The sequence below is a fragment of the Macaca nemestrina genome, chromosome 10, assembly GCF_043159975.1.
Source record: "Macaca nemestrina isolate mMacNem1 chromosome 10, mMacNem.hap1, whole genome shotgun sequence".
Classification (NCBI taxonomy): Eukaryota; Metazoa; Chordata; class Mammalia; order Primates; family Cercopithecidae; genus Macaca; species Macaca nemestrina.
In genome coordinates this window covers 72221026-72247944 of record NC_092134.1, presented here as the reverse complement: position 1 = coordinate 72247944, position 26919 = coordinate 72221026, and the positions used below count along the sequence as shown (strand labels likewise).

General features: G+C 35.3%; 1 long non-coding RNA gene across 1 annotated transcript; it reads right to left on the bottom strand.

The window, feature by feature from the left end:
• Window positions 1-5792: 5792 nt before the first annotated feature.
• On the bottom strand, window positions 5793-25772 carry LOC105474048 (uncharacterized). Its single transcript, XR_982641.2, has 5 exons — window positions 25643-25772; window positions 16937-17042; window positions 13620-13794; window positions 11548-11629; window positions 5793-6049 (listed from the first exon to the last, which is right to left on the bottom strand). It is a non-coding gene; the product is annotated as an uncharacterized lncRNA (long non-coding RNA).
• Window positions 25773-26919: the final 1147 nt, after the last annotated feature.

The following is a 26919-nucleotide window of genomic DNA, read 5'->3' as shown; positions in this document are numbered from 1 at the left end:
AAAATCTCCTTAAGCTGATAAGCAACTTCAGCAAAGTCTCAGGATACAAAATTAATGTGCAAAAATCACAAGCATTCTTATACACCAGTAACAGACAAACAAAGAGCCAAATCAGGAATGAACTTCCATTCACAATTGCTTCAAAGAGAATCAAATACCTAGGAATCCAACTTACAAGGGATGTAAAGGACCTCTTCAAGGAGAACTACAAATCACTGCTCAGTGAAATCAAAGAGGACATAAACAAATGGAAGAACATACCATGCTCATGGATAGGAAGAATCAATATCGTGAAAATGGCCATACTGCCCAAGGTAATTTATAGATTCAATGCCATCCACATCAAGCTACCAATGAGTTTCTTCACAGAATTGGAAAAAACTGCTTTAAAGTTCATATGGAACCAAAAAAGAGCCCGCATCTCCAAGGCAATCCTAAGTCAAAAGAACAAAGCTGGAGGCATCACGCTACCTGACTTCAAACTATACTACAAGGCTACAGTAACCAAAACAGCATGGTACTGGTACCAAAACAGAGATATAGACCAATGGAACAGAACAGAGTCCTCAGAAATAATACCACACTTCTACAGCCATCTGATCTTTGACAAACCTGAGAGAAACAAGAAATGGGGATAGGATTCCCTATTTAATAAATGGTGCTGGGATAATTTTCTAGCCATAAGTAGAAAGCTGAAACTGGATCCTTTCCTTACTCCTTATACGAAAATTAATTCAAGATGGATTAGAGACTTAAATGTTAGACCTAATACCATAAAAATCCTAGAGGAAAACCTAGGTAGTACCATTCAGGACATAGGCATGGGCAAAGACTTCATGTCTAAAACACCAAAAGCAATGGCAGCAAAAGCCAAAATTGACAAATGGGATCTCATTAAACTAAAGAGCTTCTGCACAGCAAAAGAAACTACCATCAGAGTGAACAGGCAACCTACAGAATGGGAGAAAATTTTTGCAATCTACTCATCTGACAAAGGGCTAATATCCAGAACCTACAAAGAACTCAAACAAATTTACAAGAAAAAAAAAAACAACCCCATCAAAAAGTGGGCAAAGGATATGAACAGACAGTTCACAAAAGAAGACATTCATACAGCCAACAGACACATGAAAAAATGCTCCTCATCACTGGCCATCAGAGAAATGCAAATCAAAACCACAATGAGATACCATCTCACACCAGTTAGAATGGCGATCATTAAAAAGTCAGGAAACAACAGGTGCTGGAGAGGATGTGGAGAAATAGGAACACTTTTACACTGTTGGTGGGATTGTAAACTAGTTCGACCATTATGGAAAACAGTATGGCGATTCCTCAAGGATCTAGAACTTGATGTACCATATGACCCAGCCATCCCATTACTGGGTATATACCCAAAGGATTATAAATTATGCTGCTATAAAGACACATGCACATGTATGTTTATTGCAGCACTATTCACAATAGCAAAGACTTGGAATCAACCCAAATGTCCATCAGTGACAGACTGGATTAAGAAAATGTGGCACATATACACCATGGAATACTATGCAGCCATCAAAAAGGATGAGTTTGTGTCCTTTGTAGGGACATGGATGCAGCTGGAAACCATCATTCTCAGCAAACTATCACAAGAACAGAAAACCAAACACCGCATGTTCTCACTCATAGGTGGGAACTGAACAATGAGATCACTTGGACTCAGGAAGGGGAACATCACACACCGGGGCCTATCATGGGGAGGGAGGAGGGGGGAGGGGGGAAGGATTGCATTGGGAGTTATACCTGATGTAAATGACGAGTTGATGGGTGCAGCACACCAACATGGCACAAGTATACATATGTAACAAACCTGCACGTTATGCACATGTACCCTACAACTTAAAGTATAATAATAATAAATAAATTAAAGAAAAAAAAAGAAATTGAACAATTAAAAAAATGAAAACTATAATGTTAAGTCTTTCAATTCATGGATATCATGTATCTTTCTATTTATTAAATCCTTTGTTTTTTTAAATTTTGTAATATTCATTATAGAAATCTTGAACATGTCTTGCTAAGATTATATCTAAGTATCTCATTTTCTCTGGAGCAATTATAAATGATATAGTTTTAAATATAATTTTCTAGAATATGAAACTTTGTTTTATTTGTGTTGACCTTTTATTCTGTGATCATACTGAATTTACTTATTAATTCACAGAGGTTACTAAAACTTTTTTGAATTGTCTTTGTTTGTTATCATGTCAGTGAAGATAAGGGTGATTATATTTCTTTCCAATCAGTATACCTTCTTCCTTCCGTCTTCCTTCCTTCTTTTTTTACTTTTTACAGTATCTAAAACTTTTAGTACTATGTCCTATAAGAGTGACAAGGGCATACACACTTGCCATAGGATGGATCTTAAAAAGCAGTGATTTACTTTTTCAATGCTAACTATGATATTAACTATATTTTATTTAAGATGACTTTTAGAAAACTGATATAGATCTCTTTTATTACTAACTTACTGAGATTTCTAATCATAAATTGGTATTATGCTGTGTTAAATGCTTTTTTTGTGTGTCATTTGATGTGATTATGTAATTTTCCTTCTTTAGCTTGTCCATGTAGTAGATTACATCAAACGATTTTGGAATTTTGAACCAGCCTTGCATACTTGGAGTCACACTTGGCCATGATGCATATTTGTTTTTTACATTGTTGGGTTGATTTGCTAATCTTTTTTTTTTTTTTTTTTTGAGACTATGGTGTCTGAATTCACAAGAGATATTGGCTCATAGTTGTATTAATTTCCTAGGACTGCCATAATAAATTATCCCCAACTGGGTGGCATAAAATAGCAGAAATTTATTCTTTCACATTTCTGGAGACAAGAAGTTCAAAATCAAGGTGTTGAAAGGGACATGCTCCCTCTGATAGCTCTAGGGGAATTCTATAAACTAAATCATGTGCCCTGAGCATTCATATATTGGAGTCCTAATCCCAATTTTATGGTGTTTTGAGATGATCCCTTTGGGACATAATCAACTTTACATGAGATCATAAAGGTGGAGGCCTCCTGCCAATTTTTTCTGTTTTAGTCCAGGATGACCCATTCCAGATTTCTGAATTCCAAAACTGTAAAATAATACATTTACGTTGTGGTAATCCACAATGTTTGTGGTAATTTGTTACAGCAGCAATAAGAAATTAATACAGTAACTTAAGAATTTGAGGAGGAAGATATTTATATTACAATGTTGATCTTTCTTTCCTAAAGTTCCAGACCTTCTTTTCTTATAATTTTTTTTTTTTTTCTGTTTGGAGATATCCCATTTCTTGTGGGTACATCTACTGGTGACAGTTTTAGTTTTCCTACATCTCAGAATGTCTTTATTTCATTTTCATATCTAAAGTTGAGTTTCACCATATATAAAATTGGCAGTTTACGGTTCTGTTTTTATAGCATTTGAAAAATGTGTCATTTCCTTCTAACCTGCATATTTTGAGATTAAAAAATAGGCTGTCATTCAAATGGGTGTTCACTTACAGATAATCTCTGGCTGCTTTTAATTTTTTTTTTTTTTTTTAGTTTTCAGAAATTTAATTATGATATATCTTAGCATAAATGTTTTGGGCTTCTATTTAGGATTCATTCACCTTATTCAATTTGTAGTTTTATGTCTTTTGTCAAATTTTTGAAAATTTTAGCCATTATTTCTTGTAATACTTTTTCAACTCATATTACTCTTTCTCCTCCCTTTCTGATATTCCAATAATATGACCTTTGGATATTTTTTATCAACCCCCAGATGCCTGAGGCATTGTTCTTTTTTTTTTTCTAGTTTCACTTTTTTGTTGTTCAGATAAAGCACATTGTTTTCTTGTATTATCAGATTCACTAATTTTATTTTCTGTCACCACTGTAGTATTGGTCTCATCTAATGGCTATTAAGAATTCCATAATTTCCATTCCATTCTTTTAAATAATTTTTATATCGTTGCTAACATTTTCAATTTTTTCATTTATTTCAAGAATATTTTTAATTACTTGTTGAAGGAATTGTATGATGGCTGCCCTAGAAGTGTTGTTAAATAATTCCAACATCTGATTCAGCTTGCTATTGGCATCAGTTGATTGTTTTCTCTCACATAAGGCATGACTCCTCCGGAATTTGCTATGATATGTGTCTTTCTATTATATTTGGAGCATTTCAAATGTTATATTAGAAGAGGGTTGATAATATTTAAATATTATATTGTAGCAGGTACTCTGTTTAGGTTTAAGTTGTAGGTTTTGATTTTTGTGATCTGTGTTTCTAATGATGACTTCATTTTCTGAGCACTTGCAGTGCTAATCTGGCTTGCTTTTTCCTGGCTCTGTTTGAGCTCCTTCTGGATTCCTAACGATGCTTCTTTCAGTAATGGAAGTCATTTCATTTGATGTTCTGGTCATTTGATATAGGATGGGTTATGACAGACCTGTAGAAGGGATAGCATTTCCCTAGGTCTGTTTTGAGGTCACCTGGTCCTGGTGGGCTCTCAGCTCTATCACTGTTGTACTACTGGTGGATGGAAACATCTACCTGGGCTAATTTATGTCTGTGTGTGGAAGGCCAGGAGATTAGAAATATAAATGGTTCTCTGCCATTTTATGAAAGGTCAGGAGACCTCAAATCTAAATTACCTTATGTCATTGAGTGGATGGCTATGAAATTCTTGGCCTGGGTTTTCTTCTGCCACTCCTGGAAAGCCAGGAGTCACTGGGACTGCATGGCTTTCTGTTGTTGGATGAAAGATTTAAAAATGCCTTTCCTGGAACATATTTTGCCATTCATTGAAGGGTCAGAAGACACTGCATGGTTGGCACTCCTAGTGTGAGTAAAGAGGCTGCTGCTTTCAGTGGAGATAGAGCATAGTGTAGTGGGCCTGTCCCAATTCTGCTGTTGTGTCTACTGCTGGCAGGTCAGGTCCACTGCTCTCAGCAGGCATGGGATGTAATATGGCCAGACTCAAATGAGTTCTGCTGGTACTGCTGCTATAGCCAGATCACCTCTATTTCTAGGTGTGGGTCACTTTACTACATTCCTGGCAAACTTTCTCTCTCCCAGTCTTCTGGCAAAAACAAAACAAGCAAAATAAAAAAAACCTTTTTTCTCCTTCTCCTTTTCTTTCTCCTTCTACTCCTCTCTTCTTCTTCCTACTCTTCTTCTTCTTCTTCTTCTTCTTCTTCTTTTTCTTCTTCTTCTTCTTCTTCTTCTTCTTCTTCTTCTTCTTCTTCTTCTTCTTCTTCTTCTTCTTCTTCCTCTTCCTCTTCCTCTTCCTCCTCCTCCTCTTCTTCTTTCTTCTTCTGTCTATCCCTATTGGCACTTCTAAGTTGCAGAGTCTGGAGGAGCTCAATCTGGTATATGTGGGAGATTTTAAAAATTCCAGAAAAATTCATTTCAGTGTCATGATATAAGTCCTCAAAGACTAGTCAGTTCACACTTTTTTCACCGTTCACAGTCCTAGATAATATCTGTCCAGTTATTTCTAGGGTATTTTGTGTATTCGGAAGCATACACGGAAGGAAATTATATTTCCTGAAGGAAATACATATTCAGAAGGAAAAGAGAACCTATGTCATCTTATATCAGAACAAAAACTACCTGAATATTCCTTTTTTTATTTAATCCTATATGTGTACATATTCTATCTTATATGTGATGGTTTGAATATGTCCCTCAAAGTCTATGTGTTGGAAACTTAATCCTCGATGCAACAGTGTTGAGAGGTGAGATCTTTAAAGGGTAATTACATCATGAAACTTCTGCCCCGATGAGTGGTTTAATGCCATTATCATAGGAATGAGTTAGTTATCTCAAGGGTGGGTCCTGATAGAAGAATAAATTTGAACTGCTTCCATTCTCTCTCTCATGGATGCGCCTTTGCCCTTCTGTCTTTCCACCATGGATGACTCAGCAAGAGGCCCTTGACAGCTGCTGGCACCTTGATATTGGACTTCTTGGCCTTCAGGACTGTGAGAAATATTTTTTTCTTTATAAATAATCCAGTTTGAGGTAGTCTATGAAAGAAATAGAAAACAGGCTAAGACACTACTACATATATTTAATATTAATATTGTATCTTAAATAATTACAAATATGTTTTGTGATACAGTATTCTGCATAATGTTGAAAGAACACTAAATATGTCCCATATTCTAAGTAAATTTAGTTACATAATAACAAAAAGGGAAGACTCTTAACACTTGTAGTTTGTGGATGAGAAAATTGAGAAACATATATTAAGTTACTTTCCCAAGTTTATATGATGACTAGTTCATATAGCTAGATAAACTTAGACCAACACACAGTCTATCCAGTACATTGTTTAACCTATTATTTACATATTTTGGAAACAAAAATATGCTGAAAGATCCTAGAATTAACGAAATTGATTCCAATTTCTTATTTCTTAATCAAACTTAGTAATTGAGTTTTGCCTAGACCAGCTTGGTCGGGGAGACCCTAACCCAGCCGTGCTAGAGGAATTAAAGACACACACACAGAAATATAGAGTATCGAGTGGGGAATCCGGGGACTCACAGCCTTCAGAGCTGAGAGCCCCCAAACAGAGTTTGACCCACATATTTATTGACAGCCAGCTAGTGATAAGCATTATTTCTATAGATTATAGATTAACTAAAAGTATTCCTTACGGAAAACAAAGAGATGGGCCAAAACAAAGGGATGAGCTCTGGTTAGTTATTTGCAACAGGAACATATCCTTAAGGCACAGGTCACTCATGCTATTGTTTGTGATTTAGGAACACTTTTAAGCGGTTTTCCACCCTGGGTGGGCCAGGTGTTCCTTACCATCATTCCGGTAAACCCACAACCTTCAGCGTGGGCGTCATGGCCATCACGAACATGTCACAGTGCTGCAGAGGTTTTGTTTATGGCCAGTTTTGGGGCCAGTTTATGACCAGATTTGGGGGCCTGTTCCCAACAGAGTTTGTTGTTGTTGTTGCTTGTTGGTTTATTTTCCAAAAACTGGGAAAAGAAAGGTCTAGGTCTAGCATCAGATGGTACTTGCTGGTCAAAGCATTTAAAAAAATGTTTTGATTTTTTATTAGAGATATTCATACTATTTTTGAAGATAAAAATAGTGCCAGAAGTAGGTTGATCCAAATTTTTATGGATATGCACCCTGGCCAGATTGATAGGATTGATGTCAACTCTAACTGTAATGTAAATAATTTCCTCCAATAATATGGATTGAATTTTTTTTAATATTCTAAAATTTAAAGAAATGTGCTTAATTCAACAGAAGGATTATAAAAATAAGGACCTTTTAAAATTTTCAAAATACTAAGAAATAATTACAATTATTTGTGAAAATTTGTACACTTCAGAATAATATTTATGTGTTGAAAGAGAAATAAATAATGTAGCTTTTGAGAAAGTTGCTATTAACACATAGTAAAATATTTAATTCCATGATAGAAAGATTCTCTAAATATTACTTCTCGATGTCTTAAATCTGAGCCTATAATGAGGTCACAGGTGACTATACCAATGCTTGTGCAATCTTCATATAGTTAGTTTTCTCTAACTGCATATCTTTGTCATTCATTTGTACTATTTTTCCCGTGGAGCTGACCTGATGTAGAGAGATATTATAATCCACCTCAGTAGGACATTGAACAATCAGTGGCCAGAGGACATTAAAATTAGAGTCAAATAGAATATTTGTTGCTTTCGTTATAATTGCCTAATCAGTGAGGGATGTTCTAGAATAATTAGCCTTTAATTCTCTAAATTGGAAGAAGAGCACATAGGATCCTCCCACAACCTTCTTTCTAACAGACTCCACCTGCTAAAACCGCATGAAAGCCAACTAAACCAAACTGGTCTCAAATAATCCTAACAAACAATAATTACAATATATAATTACAATCATATAATTTTGCTTAAATGTCTCTAGTGATTCTGCATAGAATATTACAAATACCTCACAAATCTCAATCTGTCAGTGTTTCCCCACATTTGTAAAGCATCGCACATCCTGTTGGGTACAGAATATAGATTTTCTAGGGGGCATGTCAAAAGTTAAAGCAGCAGAAAAACATTTTTTAACAACTGACTTCACTTATCAAACAGCAGAACCTGAAAAAGGTCTCTGGCACCTGAAATCATTTAATGTTTTTATGGCAGTGATAAAAATCACTTCAGGTGTTGCTGCAGCAACAGCTTTGAAAGCAATAGAGTTCCGACGTCGAGAAGATCCATCAAAAATAAATCAAACCTTGTTTCACTGGTGCCAAAGGAAGTGTGTGTAATGGAAAGTTATTAAGACCAAATCCATGTGCAGGCTTTGGCCCTAGCACAGGGCCCTCTTGCCTGAGTATTCCCCAATCAATCACTACCCCTCTCTTTGTTTCTTCTTGATATTATCAGGAGACTCATGGGCTGTAGATTACAAAAGGTAGGTGCTTTAAGGCTCTGGGAGCCTTTTCTAGAGTACCATTTTGCCATCACATTACATACACACACACACACACACACACAGAAAAAGACAGATGAGTAAGAGAGGGAAAGTTGCTGCAAATAGTTTCATAGAATCTATAAGCCAGGAATGTTTAACGTCTACTAATTTCTAAAATATTTAATGTAAGTAATCTTATTTAATATTCACAAAATCCTAGGTATGATGCTGAAGAAATGTTTTCTTAATCTCACTTTGCATACCAAATATCAAAGCTCATAGAAGTTATGTGTTTTATAAAATGTACGAAACTAACCAATGATGGAATTAGTTTAATATGCATTCTTCAATGTCATCTTATATATTCCCTCCATTAAACTTTTCTACCTTTAAAGCTAAGTTAAAAAAAAAAAAAACCTGTGCGTGTGTATTTTTAAAATAGAAATAATTTCTATATAAAAGTAATTTTCTGAAAAGTGTTGACATTCATTTTTAAAAGTACATTATTATTTAAAACTAAGCATACTCAGTAATAACTTTTAAAAATCATAAAAACAAAGTAAAAAAGAGTATCTGCTGAGAAAAATACAAAATTAAAATGGAGCTCAAGTTAACATGACCGAATTGTCACTAAATTCTAATCATCATTGCTCACAATGACTATGTAGCTGATTGCTAATAGGACAAGTTCACTTTGGTTGCATATGCCTAAATCCATGTTTGACTATGTGATATCTCAATTTTCTACCTTTTGTCTCTCTTTGGAATACATGAAACCCGTATTTCTATGTTATGCTGTGGTGTGCCATCAGCGAGCCTTTGGTTTATGTTTGTGAATCTGCCTCTTTTCCTTTTGTATTGTCCCCTGATAAGTAGTTCTACTTAGTTCTAATATGATTCTAAGTACAGATAGTTGTGTAATATTTATTTACAACATAGTCACCAGAAGATACATATGAGATATACACACATATATTTGAGTGTACATATGCAAAATATGACCTATATAGTCATATATTTTTGAAATTATAACTAAAATGAAAATGTAATATGAGAAAACAAATCTTGAGGGCCTTCAGGCCCCAGAAAATAAATCAGGGAGCAACATCTGTCCACAGATTCCAGTTTGAGAAAATTCCGCAATAAGTTAATGAGAAAACACAGTGACATTTTTTATACCATTTCTTACCAATTTTATCCAAATGCTCAATTTTACAATTTAATTGGAACTATTACTATAAGTAATCTATTTGATGATCTAGACTTATGGCTATAAACATCATGTCCAGGTGCCCTGTTATGTAATACTAGGTTATTCATCAGAAAGCTACCGTCAATGTGGCTTTCTATGATCAACTTCTACCAACTCTCCAGTTTAGAATATTTTCTAGGTAGCGGTCCTAAATGCTGATTTTACATTCAAATAACCTAAAGAGTTTTAAATAACGATCATACCCAAGTCCCATCTTCAAAGATTCTTATTTAATTGGTCACAAGTGGGACCTGGGCATAAGTTTCTTTTAAATAGTTCCCTGAAAATTCTATTGTAAAGTCAGAATTAAGAATAATTGTTCTAGTTAATCGAGAAAAAAAAAGTCTTTAAAATAAAATAAATCATAGAAAGTTTTAAATACCCATCTTTTCTCATGTTATTCATTTTCTTACTTGTGCATACCCATTCTTAGAGGCTAACTTACATATCCCGAAATATTCAGGTCAAATGACAATACCCTGAGACACCTTCCTACAACAATGTAGACTGCATTGATTATTCTCTTTACTTTTCTCATGGCACTTAAAACTAACCAAATAATAAAGCATATATTGTAATATTTTAATCCCTTCTGTATGTATCTGTAATCCAGTAAGCGTATGACTATAAACTTGGGCCATGTAAGGGGCCATAATTCCAATAACATGTATTAGACATTTGCCAGGGATTTTCCTGAATGACTGAAACATGGAGAAAATTTTAAAAATCGTAAATCAATAAGTATTTTTAAATACCACATTATTTTAATCCAATGTTGTTCTCAGGCTCTACCTGGGGATACAGAGTCATTTGCATCTACATTGAATAGGCAATAGCTACTTTTATCATTGCTTCTGTATATCCTTATTGTTCATTATCGCTTCTCATTAGATCAGCTTTACACAGGCTCTGCCTACATTCTTTAGTACTTTATTTAGTACTACCTACAAGAGAACTAAGTTTGCTAAACTAGCAAATAATTTTACTTTATCAAACTGAAGCTTTTTTGATATAAAAGTATTTGTTTTCAGTGGTATCTATTTTTACATATTACATATGTTATCACTCATTTGCATTTTTTTGCATTCTGTATCATTGAGATGACTAGAAGCCCAGACAGTAGATAAGAGTGTTTTCCTGTGTTACGGTCTTCTCAAATTACCCCTGCTACTAAAAGAAGAAAAGGAAATTCATAGAGAATTCAGAGGCTAGTGCCCAGCCTTATGAAGAATGCACAATAGCAAATTCTCTCAATGTCACCTCATCACTGGATTTTTTATATCAACCTATTTAAAATAGCGCTCTCCTACTTTGGTACTCCCTAACCACATTCTGTGTTTTATTTTTCTCTGTAGTTCTCATGATCTTCTATATTGCTTGCCTAGGTCTACCCTAACTAAATACTACCAATTGCATGTTTCAAAGCAACAGAAATTTATTCTTTCACAGTTCTGGAGGCAAGAATTTTAAATCAAGGTGTCAGAAAACTCATGCTTTCCCACTCAAGAATCTAGAAAGAATCCTTCCTTTCTTCTTCTGGCTTCTGTCAGTTCCAGGCAATCCTTGGTGTTCCCTGGTCTGTAAGATGCACCACTCCAAATCTCCCTCCACCTTCAGGTCCTCCTCTGTGTGTCCTCCTCCTTACTCATAAGGACACATACCACTGGACTTAGGTCCCCCCGCCAGTCCAGTATTACTTATCTTTACTTGATTACATCAGTCAAGTCCCTATTTCCAAATAAGGTCACATCCTGATGTTTCAGATGGACAAGAATTTATGGGAGATAGTATTCAAACTACTACACTACCTGATATACAAAGTGTGTTATATATTTACTTACTTGTTGTCTTACCACACTAGAATACATTCATGAGGACAGGGACTTTATTTTTCTTCTTCATTCATGGTAATGTTCCCAGAGCCTACAGTGATATTCAGTAAATTATTATTGTTTTCAAATAAAAGGAAACATTGTAATCCTGTAGTCCAAGCATTATTTAGGAATTATATTCCTTTTGTGAGTCAATATTATAAACCATAAATCAGAATTCATACCCATAGGACCAAGTATGTCAGTATAAGACTTTAAATTATCAGCATTTTCCCGATTACACTGTGTTATACAGATTGCCCATGCTCAGGAATGATTATCTTAGTTGCTAAATATACTCATTTACAGAATCTTGACCTTAAATCTTATTATATCAACACTTCCCTTGTTTGCAACACTCTTTTCTCTTTTCCTTTCTTGTATTCTCAAAAATCTCTCATCTCCTATCATTTCCTAGGACCAGCCAGGGTCAAGACCAATCTAAAGAATAAAAGTGAAGTTGAACTTTATCCACAAAATAGGCCAAGTAAATTTCTACACTTCTAAGTCACAGACAACGATATTGAGACACAAATTATTGTGTCTCCTCTCATACTCCCAGTTTGAAAATCTGATTCTAAATATAGGAAAATTCTCTATTCTCATCACTATGACTTTCATTTTAATCAATGTGGTTATCAGCACAGTGGAGCATCTGAAGTAATACATGAATATTTCAATAGGATAAATGAATAAAATAGATTTTTCAAACAAGGCAATTTTAAAACCATTTATTTAACAAAAGAGAAATGATTTTAAGGTTTACATAAAGTGGAATGGTTTCATACTTTTAGTTTTTTCTTGTCCCACCACCAATTCAATTAGTTTAATATCCAACTCACAATAATGTATAACATCAAAAGAGAAAAATATCAAATTGGATATTTAAGCGGATTTACACTGAACATATTGCGAATATTGAACAATTCCTTCAAATAACCAACAAGAAACTGAATATTATAAAGGTGTCATATAATATACATATTTAAATATATTATAGAATTCTTAAGAAAAATAGACTATAAAAATATTTCATATGACATCATTTCTAATCTATGCTAAAGACCACATTGGAAGTCTCAAAAACTTCCTTGCCGGTAGGGAATATTTTAGGTTCTGTATAGAATACAAATAGACCAATTATCTATGGGTATGGAATTTCTCAGATAAATCAGTAAAATATTTGCCACCAGATTTCTGAGAGCAGCTTAGCTGGGTGGTTCTGGCTCAAGATTTCTCATGAGATTGCAGTAAAGCTGTTGGCCAGGACTTCAGTCAAATGAATACTCAACTGGGGCTCAACAAATGCTACAACTCTGCTTCCCGTCTCACTCAGACTGCTGTTGGCAGAACTTGTTCCCCTTTGGCTGTTGGGTAGAGACATCAGTTCCTTGACTTGTGAACCTCTTCCTAGTCAGTCATGAATATCCTTATGACAGCACAGCTGGCTTCCTCCAGAGCAAGTCATGAGATAGAGAGAAAGCAAGTGCAACTAAGTGTCTTTTATAGTGTAACCTCAGGAGTAACATATCATTTCTTTTGCCATATACAATTGAACACACAGACCACCCTGGTACAACATGGAGGCTGGAAATATACAAGTGTATGCACACCATGAGTTGGGAGTCTTTCAGGGCCATCTTAGAGGCTGGCCATCACGCACATTAATCTACATTTTGGACAGGACAATTATATATTGCACAGGAATATCCTGTGTATTCAAGGATGCTACCATTTCCGGGGGCTGGGCATGGCGGCTTATGTCTGTAATCCAAGCACTTTGGAAGGCCACGGTGTGTGAATCACTAGAGGTCAGGAGTTCGAGACCAATCTGGCCAACATGGTGAAACCCCATCTCTACTGAAAATACAAAAATCAGTCAATCGTGGTGGTGTACACCTGTAATCCCAGCTACTGGGGAGGCTGAGGCGTGAGAATCACTTGAACTTAGGAGATGGATGTTGGAGTGAGCTGAGACTGTGTCACTGCACTGCAGCCTGTGTTACAGCGTGAAACTCTGTCTCAAAAGAAAAAAAAGTTACCATTTCTATCCTCTCCATCTCTGTGTTCTTCCCCATGAAATTGAATGACAGTCATTGTAGAAATAAGAAATTCCCTCTGACGTTTCCAAAATCTTTTCAGTAGAAAGCAATACGTGAAATGGGAGCTTCTGTTTGTCTTCAGATGCTGCTTTTTAATAAAGGAGTCTCTGTGAACCTATTAGAAATGCAAGAGAAGTTTATGTGAATTAGTCAGCAGATCCTTATTTAGAAGCAAGTCAGCCAGCCTGAGCTCCCCACCCCATGTCTAGGTGCATCAGAGTGTTCAGAAAGGTGATTCATTGTGGCAGCAGGAATGTCTAATGATGTGCATAGCTCATTGAATATTTAATAGAATATCCTATACATGAATCGCTGTAAGATATACTCCTATGTAACAATGTCTGTGTCTATTTTCCCATTGTTCTTCATCAAACAACATTAGCGTAGAGTCCCTCAATTCCACCTACTGTAACAAAGCTGTGATTATTAAATCAATAAGTCCTTAGCCTGTTCAAATTCTATTTACAAAAGTCTTTACCACAGTGGTGTCTACAGACTTCAAATTATTTTTCCTTTTTAAAACAAATAAAAGTTCAGGGATTACATTTGTTTTCCTCTGTCAGAATAATGAAACAATAAATCATTTATTTCAAATCTATTTTACAAGTAACATACTCATATTCCTTGACATATGCTTGCATGTCAGATGCCAAAGAGCACAATTTTTCAATCACTCACTCATTTCTTCATTTATCCAGAATCAAATACATTTATTCAATAAATAAAATATATTTATTCAATATTCTGACTACTTCAGAACCCCCTGTTAGATACCGACTAGGTTACCAGGATTGATCTCATCTGGATTCTTCCCCCCAAAAGATCTGTACTCTCCTAAAGAATGTTCATAATGTGTCATGATTACAAGGGAATTCATTACATTCTTAATCAAAGGCTAGCTCAGGTAAAATGTAGACAAAAATCATTCTCAGATCTGTATTACCATGAAAGTCCCAATAGACGTACAACAGAAATTTCTTTAGAGTTTTAAATATTCAGGTATTTGAAATGAAGAAACAAATTATTCATTAATATTGAATGCATAAGAACTACTAGACCAAAGTAAATGTCCTTTTATCAGGAGTTTTTCTTTATGGCACCAGGTTGACTTAAAGTTATGTTATTTGAAATGGACAATTTCATGCCTTCTTAGGTAACAACAATGTAGTGCAGTGCTAGAACCAGTATATGTGGCTTACAATACCTAATTGCTGGTTTTTAAAACTCTCGAAGTTGTTTGCTGCTGCATTTATAGCTTGAAATCAACTTTGGTGGGAATAATTACATCATGAAAATGCAGAAATACTACAAACCGCAGCCTCCGAAGTAGCTGGGACTACAGGTACCTGCCACCACGCCCAGCTAATTTTTGTTTTGTTTTGTTTTGTTTTTTGTATTTTTAGAAGAGACAGAGTTTCACTGTGTTAGCCAGGATGGTCTCTATCTCCTGACCTCGTGATCTGCCCACCTTGGCCTCCCAAAGTGCTGGGATTACAGGCATGAGCCACCGTGCCCGGCCTAAACCAGAGATTTTTAAAAATTCCTTTCAGAGAGCTTGTTGTTAGACATTTACCAGCACACGACTGAAGCAATATTTCTAGTCTTAAATTTGTGACCAAATGAGATAGGGCCATTCTAGTATCACACTCAATATCATGTCATTTTCTTTAGTTTCATGGCAAGACCATTACCCTCACCAACCAAAAGGATAATAATTTCCAGTCCAAAGGAATAAAGCATTCCAACATCATTCAGGATATATATTTGGGATATATTATACTCCAGAAAATCAATCAGAGTATTCAAGAAAGAAAATTATCAATAAAAGTGTCTCTCTCATTTGTCTTCAGTGTGATAAATACTTCAGATCAGTGAAAATAAAATATACAAAAGAGAAAATAATTCGTGGATGAATATTTGGATAGATCAAATTTTACCACTTCTCTTTAAGGTAGAGAGTAAGGGTTATTATTGCTGCTGCAAATTGGCCTCAAAATACTAGAGAATAAGGAGCTATCATCATAAAGCATGTAGTTTTACTATTGTTTTATTAAAATAATAAGTTACTGGGCCCTCGACAGAACCTGTATGTCTTCTGTTAGGTAGTTATAAAATATAAGTTTATGAATGTACATTTATTCAAAACTACCTTCATTTCTCTGAGCAATCAATATCACTATTTTCTTCATATATTTTGAAAATAAAAGAAGGAAAGGAAATGTTTGCCAAAAACTGTATTACTATGAATTTAAGACCTTGCTTATGAATACACCTGGGTCAGAAAATTTCAGTTAATGGTTCCCAGAGTGAAAATAGCTCTGGCAAGCTACATGTAGTATATATAAAAAGACATACGCATTAGAGTACATATGCTGTGCCAAAATGCTCCATCTGTGAACAGGGGCAGAGTTACTGTTGCTGCGGGAGATATAACTTTCTAATGTACTTACTTCCATGTCTTTCAAAATTTTACTATACTGAAGACTTTTGTTCTTACAGTTAATATATTTTAATGTTGGAAATTTCAAATACAATATAGAAATACTGAATCTAATAAGCTTTTTAATAAAATTTTAACCCCTAAACTTACAAATGGATGACCACAGACAAAATAGATAAGTAGAAAATCAAGGTATTGAACATGAACACTTCCCACTCATAAAGCATGTAGGAATTTATTTTATATGAAATAAAATACATAGAAGATGTTTATCTGTATCCAGAACCTAATTAACAATCTTGAAGTTTCTATTCCAAATAATGACAGAGTTCTTCAATCTATCATTGTCATTTTGAATTTACCATATTTTTAAAAGAATGACTTAAACCCTGTGGAGAAGCAATTGCTACTAACTGAAGTGCTGGCATTACATGTAATATTGTTGTCTTACAAATGTTGTTATACCCAAAATTACTTTTCATATTATCACGTTGCATCAAAGTTTTTCTTCATGTAGTTGTCACTCCCCAATAGTTTTTAGGTCCCTTTAAATTAAACAATTTTCATAGTTCACTTTTACTTATTGAGCCCCTAGCATCCCCTGATACATAACATTTATAAGCATTTTGATGAAATGTATAAAGTCAGTAATGTAATTTGGGATTTATAGGTTTTTAAAAACCTAGAAATTTTTGAATTCCATATTTATAATCAGTATTTGTGCACTGTAATTATTCATTTTCCTCAGTAGCAGTTCTTGCGAGATAAGTCAGTGTCTCTTTATGAACAAAAAAAAACCAAGGTCTATGGGACTTACCTTGGGCAATACGAGCTTGTAGTTGGGGGAAGAAGAAATACATGAGTTTAGTGTCCTTTTTTAGCCATTCATGTACTGGCAGCACTCATTGTTTCCACATAGAAACCTAAAGAATTGGCATGGGAAAGAATAAGGAAACAAGTAGTAGAGTGAGAAGGGAAAGCATGTTTTTATTTATATATATATATACACACACATATATATATATAGAGAGAATATATATGTATATACATACATTTACACATATATACACATTATATATGTATATAATATATATTTATATATTTTATATATGTATATATATTATATATATGTGTGTGTGTGTGTGTGTGTGTGTGTGTGTGTATATATATATATATATATAAAACAATGAGAGAATGTAGGAAGCCAGAAGCAAGAAGGGTCAGAGAGAAATAAAAAAGCATGCAGGATGCCAAAGCTCTGTAAACTCACTGACCTTAAGGCCTACTTTTAAATTATCATTACTTAATCCAGATAAATGTTCCATTTCTTTCCATCTGCAAATGTTTTCATGAGTTTGTATGGAAAAAATATATATAACTATAGAAGAGTACACACATGCACATGTACACACACATACACACACATTATTAGTGTATTCTCGCACTACTATAAATAAATACCTGAGACCGGGTAATTTACTAAGAAAAGATGTTTCATTGGCTCATGATTCTGTAGTCTGTACAGGAAACATGGCAGGATCTGCTTCTGGAGAGGCCTCAGGAAACTTACAATCACGGCAAAAGATGAAGGGAAAGCAGGCATGTCTTATATGGCAGGAGCAGGAGGAAGAGAGAGAGTTGGGATGTGCCACAAACTTTGAAATGACCAGATCTCATGAGCACTCTACTACGAGAACAGCACTAGGAGAAACTGCCACCATGATTCAGTCATCTCCCACCAGACCCTGCCTTCAGCATTGGGGATTAATAGTTCAACATGAGATTTGCAGAGGACACAGATCCAAACCATATCATGTGTGTAGTAAATTAAATAGAGTGTATGCCTTTTACCTTTCCATTCCACAGCACATGCTATTAATTGGATGAATGTCAATCCTATCTATAGATTTGGAAGTCAGAAAAACAAGATAACTAAGATATGTCTTTTACTGAATATAATAAATTAGTAAACAAGAAAGTGAGTTTCAAAAATCTTTAGTGATTTCTTCTTTTATGAACTTCTGTTGACAGGTAATCACTACACTCAAAACACGCATATGCATGCACACACACACAAATTCCATGTAAATAAATTTTAGTGAACTATGAACAGAATTACAGTAGCCATAGATTAACATAATGCTAGTTTGTAATTACGCCATTGTATTTCAACATAATCAAATACTATTTACTTTCCTTCAGTAAAATAGAAATTTCTAGATGACCTCATCATCCTTTTTTTTCAATGTTTTGATCAACACAAATCCCATATTTAAATATTTGATCTTTTGACAAGATAATATTTCCTTTTCAGTTTGTTCTAAAACCTTAGATCTAGGTTCTTATAGATTAAGTAGTGACTTTAGAACGACTACACATTGAGATTTAAAAGAACTTTCATCTCCTCTGAGGCATTGGTGAAGTTCATGGATTCTGAAATCAGTTTAGGATTCTCCATCTACAGTCACCCAGTCACGTGGATAACTATCGACAAATTATTTAACTTTTCTGCCTTTAGTTTCCTCTTTGTAAATTGAGAATTATAATATTACTTATCTCTATGGTTGTAAAGGTCAACTATTTAGATTAGTTCCTCACACATAATAATGAGTCTAAAATATTGCTTTTATCTTTATTAGTCTTATCTATTACAGTAGCATCAAATTATTTTTGAGAACATAAAGTCAAGAAATAATGAGTAATTTCTGAAAGATTATAGAATTTATTAGTGGCACAACTAGCACTAGAAACTAGACAATGTATTATCCAGAACTTGGAAAAACAGAAAAAAGAAAGGAGAAACGTAAGAAAGATGTGTACCCATTTTGCTGTTTGTAGTGGTGGTTTCTCATAAGCATGATTTAATCTCATAATTTAAAAATACTTTGTATATACAGGTAGTTTTATTGAGCTTGATGCACAGAGCAAAACTAACAATGCAATAAATAAATAAGTAAATATATTTTAAATATATACCTGAGACTTGTAAACTGCAAAAATTGGTTTCGGTGAAGAAGATTAAAAATATAGAATCTCTCAGGGGCATTGGTGGCTTTTATACATATATTTTTTTTTCCAAGGTAAGTTAGGCAACAATGGTCTCTTCTTTGTGTTGGTCAAAATCATCTAAAAATGTTTCTCAAAATCTCTAAGAAACATACATGACTGGAAGAATCTATTTTCAAAGTTAAAGACATGCTCAACAATGCACTGTTTAAATCCATATCAGTAATGGTCATTTTTGAATAAAAATGTTAAGATCTAATTAAACTATCAAAAGGCTTATCCACCATGATCAAGTGGGCTTCATCCCTGGGATGCAAGGCTGGTTCAACATTCGCAAATCAATAAACATAATCCAGCATATAAACAGAACCAAAGACAAGAACCACATGATTATCTCAATTGATGCAGAAAAGGCTTTTGACAAAATTCAACAGCCCTTCATGCTAAAAACGCTCAATAAATTCGGTATTGATGGAACGTACCTCAAAATCATAAGAGCTATTTATGACAAACCCACAGCCAATATCATACTGAATGGGCAAAAACTGGAAAAATTCCCTTTGAAAACTGGCACAAGACAGGGATGCCCTCTCTCACCACTCCTATTCAACATAGTGTTGGAAGTTCTGGCTAGGGCAATCAGGCAAGAGAAGGAAATCAAGGGTATTCAGTTAGGAAAAGAAGAAGTCAAATTGTCCCTGTTTGCAGATGACATGATTGTATATTTAGAAAACCCCATTGTCTCAGCCCAAAATCTCCTTAAGCTGATAAGCAACTTCAGCAAAGTCTCAGGATACAAAATTAATGTGCAAAAATCACAAGCATTCTTATACACCAGTAACAGACAAACAGAGAGCCAAATCCGGAATGAACTTCCATTCACAATTGCTTCAAAGAGCATAAAATACCTAGGAATCCAACTTACAAGGGATATAAAGGACCTCTTCAAGGAGAACTACAAACCACTGCTCAGTGAAATCAAAGAGGACACAAAGAAATGGAAGAACATACCATGCTCATGGATAGGAAGAATCAATATCGTGAAAATGGCCATACTGCCCAAGGTAATTTATAGATTCAATGCCATCCCCATCAAGCTACCAATGAGTTTCTTCACAGAATTGGAAAAAACTGCTTTAAAGTTCATATGGAACCAAAAAAGAGCCTGCATCTCCAAGGCAATCCTAAGTCAAAAGAACAAAGCTGGAGGCATCACGCTACCTGACTTCAAACTATACTACAAGGCTACAGTAACCAAAAGAGCATGGTACTGGTACCAAAACAGAGATATAGACCAATGGAACAGAACAGAGTCCTCAGAAATAATACCACACTTCTACAGCCATCTGATCTTTGACAAACCTGAGAGAAACAAGAAATGGGGATAGGATTCCCTATTTAATAAATGGTGCTGGGATAATTTTCTAGCCATAAGTAGAAAGCTGAAACTGGATCCTTTCCTTACTCCTTATACGAAAATTAATTCAAGATGGATTAGAGACTTAAATGTTAGACCTAATACCATAAAAATCCTAGAGGAAAACCTAGGTAGTACCATTCAGGACATAGGCATGGGCAAAGACTTCATGTCTAAAACACCAAAAGCAATGGGAGCAAAAGCCAAAATTGACAAATGGGATCTCATTAAACTAAAGAGCTTCTGCACAGCAAAAGAAACTACCATCAGAGTGAACAGGCAACCTACAGAATGGGAGAAAATTTTTGCAATCTACTCATCTGACAAAGGGCTAATATCCAGAACCTACAAAGAACTCAAACAAATTTACAAGAAAAAAACAAACAACCCCATCAAAAAGTGGGCAAAGGATATGAACAGACATTTCTCAAAAGAAGACATTCATACAGCCAACAGACACATGAAAAAATGCTCCTCATCACTGGCCATCAGAGAAATGCAAATCAAAACCACAATGAGATACCATCTCACACCAGTTAGAATGGCGATCATTAAAAAGTCAGGAAACAACAGGTGCTGGAGAGGATGTGGAGAAATAGGAACACTTTTACACTGTTGGTGGGATTGTAAACTAGTTCGACCATTATGGAAAACAGTATGGCGATTCCTCAAGGATCTAGAACTAGATGTACCATATGACCCAGCCATCCCATTACTGGGTATATACCCAAAGGATTATAAATTATGCTGCTATAAAGACACATACACACGTATGTTTATTGCAGCACTATTCACAATAGCAAAGACTTGGAATCAACCCAAATGTCCATCAGTGACAGACTGGATTAAGAAAATGTGGCACATATACACCATGGAATACTATGCAGCCATCAAAAAGGATGAGTTTGAGTCCTTTGTAGGGACATGGATGCAGCTGGAAACCATCATTCTTAGCAAACTATCACAAGAACAGAAAACCAAACACCGCATGTTCTCACTCATAGGTGGGAACTGAACAATGAGATCACTCGGACTCAGGAAGGGGAACATCACACACCGGGGCCTATCATGGGGAGGGGGGAGGGGGGAGGGATTGCATTGGGAGTTATACCTGATGTAAATGACGAGTTGATGGGTGCAGCACAGCAACATGGCACAAGTGTACATATGTAACAAACCTGCACGTTATGCACATGTACCCTACAACTTAAAGTATAATAATAATAAATAAATTAAAAAAAAAAAAAAAGAGCTTCTGCACAGCAAAAGAAACTACCATCAGAGTGAACAGGCAACCTACAGAATGGGGGAAAATTTTTGCAATCTACTCATCTGACAAAGGGCTAATATTCACAACCTACAAAGAACTCAAACAAATTTACAAGAAAAAAACAAACAACCCCATCAAAAAGTGGGCAAAGGATATGAACAGACATTTCTCAAAAGACATGCATACAGCCAACAGACACATGAAAAAATGCTCCTCATCACTGGCCATCAGAGAAATGCAAATCAAAACCACAGTGAGATACCATCTCACACCAGTTAGAATGGCAATCATTAAAAAGTCAGGAAACAACAGGTGCTGGAGAGGATGTGGAGAAATAGGAACACTTTTACACTGTTGGTGGGATTGTAAACTAGTTCAACCATTATGGAAAACAGTATGGCGATTCCTCAAGGATGTAGAACTAGAAGTACCATATGACCTAGCCATCTCATTACTGGATATATACCCAAAGGATTATAAATCATGCTGCTATAAAGACACATGCACACATATGTTTATTGCAGCACTATTCACAATAGCAAAGACTTGGAATCAACCCAAATGTCCATCAGTGACAGACTGGATTAAGAAAATGTGGCACATATACACCATGGAATACTATGCAGTCATAAAGAAGGATGAGTTTGTGTCCTTTGTAGGGACATGGATGCAGCTGGAAACCATCATTCTCAGCAAACTATCGCGAGAACAGAAAACCAAACACCGCATGTTCTCACTCATAGGTGGGAACTGAACAATGAGATCACTTGGACTCGGGAAGGGGAACATCACACCCCGGGGCCTATTTCGGGGAGGGGAGAGGGGGAAGGGATTGCATTGGGAGTTATACCTGATGTAAATGACGAGTTGATTGGTGCTGACGAGTTGATGGGTGCAGCACACCAACATGGCACAACTATACATATGTAACAAACCTGCACGTTATGCACATGTACCCTAGAACTTAAAGTATACTAATAATTAAAAAAAAAATGTTTAGATCACTGACTCAAATGACTTGAAAATAGATAACAGCCAAATAAATAAAATTATTACTGGAAAGATACCTAAGACTGTATTCCATTATATTCTAGACACATACATGTTGAATGCACGATAACAGGTCCAAACATAGCAGATATTCCCAGGTCAATTTCCAGTGGAGGGAAGCCTAATCTTAGTGCCTACTTAAGCCAGTATAGCATTATGTAATGTAAAAATATCAGAATATTTGATAGAAATTTTCTAAAACAGAATACACACGTACACAACCATATACACATGTGTGTCTATGTGTATGTACAGATCTTCATATATGTATATGTGTGTATTTATATGTATATGTGAATTTGTGCATATATATGCACATATATACACTTATACATATAGGAGGATGGCTACCCAGACAACCTTGCTTGATCCATTTCTTCCCCCTTGTGCTTGTAGTTCTTAGATACAAAAATGCAACATCCTAAGTTAAAGAGAAAGTGCTGGCAAAACCTGAGCTATGTCTTCATCACTCCTAGAACAGGATATATGGCAACACTTGAACTTAGTGATTCAAGAATCACCTGAGTGACCCAAGAAACACCTTAGGATTCCAGAAGCACCCATCCAAGCACCCAAAAACCACTCTATGCTGAAGTTAGAGCCATGCCCTGTCTCAAAAACATTTAAAAATCTGTCCGATAGGTTTTTCCTTTATAAAAAGACAAACCAACAAACAAACAATTGCAGAGCCTGTATAATGTAAAGGAGATCATATTGGAAAATAGAAGGAGAAATGACTTTGGTATACCATGAGTTAATCAGTAGATAAAGACCATAAGCACTTTTAAATCCAGTTGAAGTGTAGTGAAAAACATCATTTATATGTGATAGTTACGAAAGGTGTGGAACTCAGTGTAACATTCTTTACAAATTCATCACCCATGGTGCAAAATGGAGCATCACAGACCTGCCTTCATAAGCCCTGGGCAGCTTAAGGCACTGGCTCACTTCGGATCCTAGGGGTTATGGTCTGCATGTTTGTTCCTCCTCAAAATTCATATGTTATTACTTAATCCCAATTTAATAGTATTAAGAAGTGGGGACTCTGGCGGGTGGTAGAAAATTTTACAGGAATTTTCTAAAACAGAGTACACACATACACATAGGGGGATTAGTGCCTTATGAAAAGGGCCAGAGGGAGCTTGTTTACCTTTTTCAGTATATGAAGACACACAGAAAAGTTACCATCTTTGAAGCAGAGAGTGAGCCCTCACAAGACATTAAATCTTCTGCTATCTTTATCTTGGATTTCCTATCATCCAGAACTGTGAACCATAAGTTTCTGTCATTTATAAGTTACCCAGGCTAAGATATTTTGTTATAGCAGCTCACGTGAACTAACGTGCTTCTATTTATTGCCACTCATTTGTGAGTAATATATATGCTTTGCATGACTTGTAGGGGTGTTATGTCTCCCTTGTAGATGTACTGGGTCTCTTTTGTACCCTATAGCTGTTCTCATGATGTTGGCACTGCTAGGGCATCTGGGTCTACTATAACCCTGACCAACATTAAGAATTTTGTAATACACCTACACATTCTCTTAAGAAAGATAAAGTGGGAAATCCTTTTTTCAAATTTTATATTCATTTTTACAAAGGTTTGCATGTTTCACAAAGCTTAAAACAGACAAAACCTTCAATTTTCTATGTCAACAGATAGGAATAGACATCTAGACAATTCAAAGAGTGTTTAGATATTTTTCTAGTCAGTTTATTTATATAATTATATATTTGTTCATGCTAATATTAGTTGGAATTGTGATTGCCTGGATAAATATTGTCTAGGAGGCAGGAAACAGCTGGAATATATTTGAAATAAGGCATGAATTAAAACTTCACCACTTTTAACTCTCTGCACGGATGATCAAAAGTCAGCAACATGTATTTACCTTCTGGTGTGTGCATGGCTTCTTCTGTGGCCAAATACCTTTAAGGGTTTCCGGTGTTTGGAAGAAAAGTCATTTATTTATTCATTCAACACTCATTTATTGAAATATTTTAGTCATTGGCTTAAGGGATGCACAGATGAATAAGGTACTGATTATATATAAAATGTTATGAAGATTACATAACATTTTAGAAGAACATATAAGAAAATAAATTATAATACAACAAGCAAGTGTTATAAAAGGACAAGAAACAAGTTGGTTTACAGTTTAGATATTGGATTAGTTGATGAGATATGGTGGAAAACATGCTTCACAAAGTTAATTTTAAACTAAAACTTAAAAAATAGCTTCCCAACATCAAAAGGAGGAAATAAAATATGCAAGTAGTTACAGTAATCAAAGGAATGTCTTCATTTAGCAAAGTTTGAGAAGTGTGGAAAGAATGAGGAATAGGTAAATGATAGGAAAACTGAGATGGAGAGAAACATGGAGTCAGACTGGGGAGATAGCATATCGTATGCTACCAGTTAATTTAGTCAGACCTTAATTAACTGGTAGGATAGGAAAAAGTATTTAAAGTAATCAGTATTTGAAATTCAGCACCAATTTTTTTGTTTTTCCAAAGTTTAGTAAAATCCTTAATTGCAGTCCTCAGCTCAGCTCTAGATGTTTAGTTTCTACTGATCTTCTATTTGGTACAGCAATTTTAAGAGAATATTTAGAAATATGACTGTTGTTCATTTAGGATGCTAAAGAAAGGAGGAGAATGAAGAGAGAAATATAAGTGGGTGCTGAAGATAAAGTTAGTGAATGGTAGGGAATCAGACCCTCATCCCCACAAAGAGTTTTGCTGAGCCCAGTCCACTCTTCTGCATGTGCTGTAGGTTACCTTTCTGAGGAAAGTATTCCACCTCATACTTCTCTCCAGTTTCATGAGACAAGAGCAACTACAACCTTATCATTGGTCTGTAAACAGATGTCTTAACACCAAACCATTTTGTCAACAGTTTACGGGTAAGACAATTGCTAAGCAACTGTAGAACCTGAGGTCAATGAGAAGTTAGAGTCAGGCACAAAACTTCTTGTTAGAGGGAAAAAAACAAACAAACAAAACCAAAAAACACCAAGGTTAAATGAAACTTATCCTGCTAGTAAAGCAGAATTCCTAGTCCCAAGAACCTCTCTGTTACAAAAAATCAAAGTGAGATTGCAGGCCCAGTTCAACGGCTCATACTCACAATCCCAGCATTTTCAGAGCCTGAGGAGGAGGACCACTTGAGGCCAGGAGTTTGAGATCAACCTGGGCAACATAGCAAGACCACATTATCTGCTAAAAATAAAAAATAAAAAAATAGCCAAGTATAGTGGCATGCACCTGCAGTCCTAGCTACTCAGGAGGCTGAGGCAGGAGGATCTCTTGAGCCTAGGAGTTTGAGGTTATAGTGAGCAATGCTCTTACTACTACGGTACAGCCTGGGTGATAGAGTGAGACTCCTCTCAAAAAAAATCAATGAATGAATAATTTAAAAGAATTTTTTAAAAATTTAAGTAAGATTTCAAGTTTATTTTCAATCTCCTTATTATATCATGGTGCATTCCCTGATGCTCAATGCTTGTCAAATACATTCAGTTTATCTTGGGAATTATCCTGTCCCTATATGAAACAGAAAAAAGAGTGATTACTGACAGTGATCTGTTTGCACATCATTATTTCTTGGGGTTCAGATAGGGCGTCAAATATGTTTATATCTAATCAATAGAGATTTTTTGGCCTTTCTCAGGGGGAGAGGCAGATATTTTGTGTCTTTAGAATAATAAGTGACCTTCTTGAGATGTCTATTTTAATAGAGGAATGTTCCTAATTTAGTCTTTTGACTTCTCCTTATGAATCCATAGGTCCTGCTGTCCCCTCATGACTACAGTCATGAAGGACATTAAATAATATTCCACAGGCTGCCATATGGGTAAATGGGTGGTTAATTAATTAACCAATGCACCATGTAGGGGCTTAAAAAATCAGATACATGTGAAATGTCCCAATGTCTGGGAAGAAAATAAATCTCCATAGACTAATGCCTTCTTGGCTGTGAAAATTATAAGAGGCTTAGTTCTTTATTTTTCTTCATGTAATTGAGTGAGGTCTAATGTGAGGTAGTAAGGAGAGGT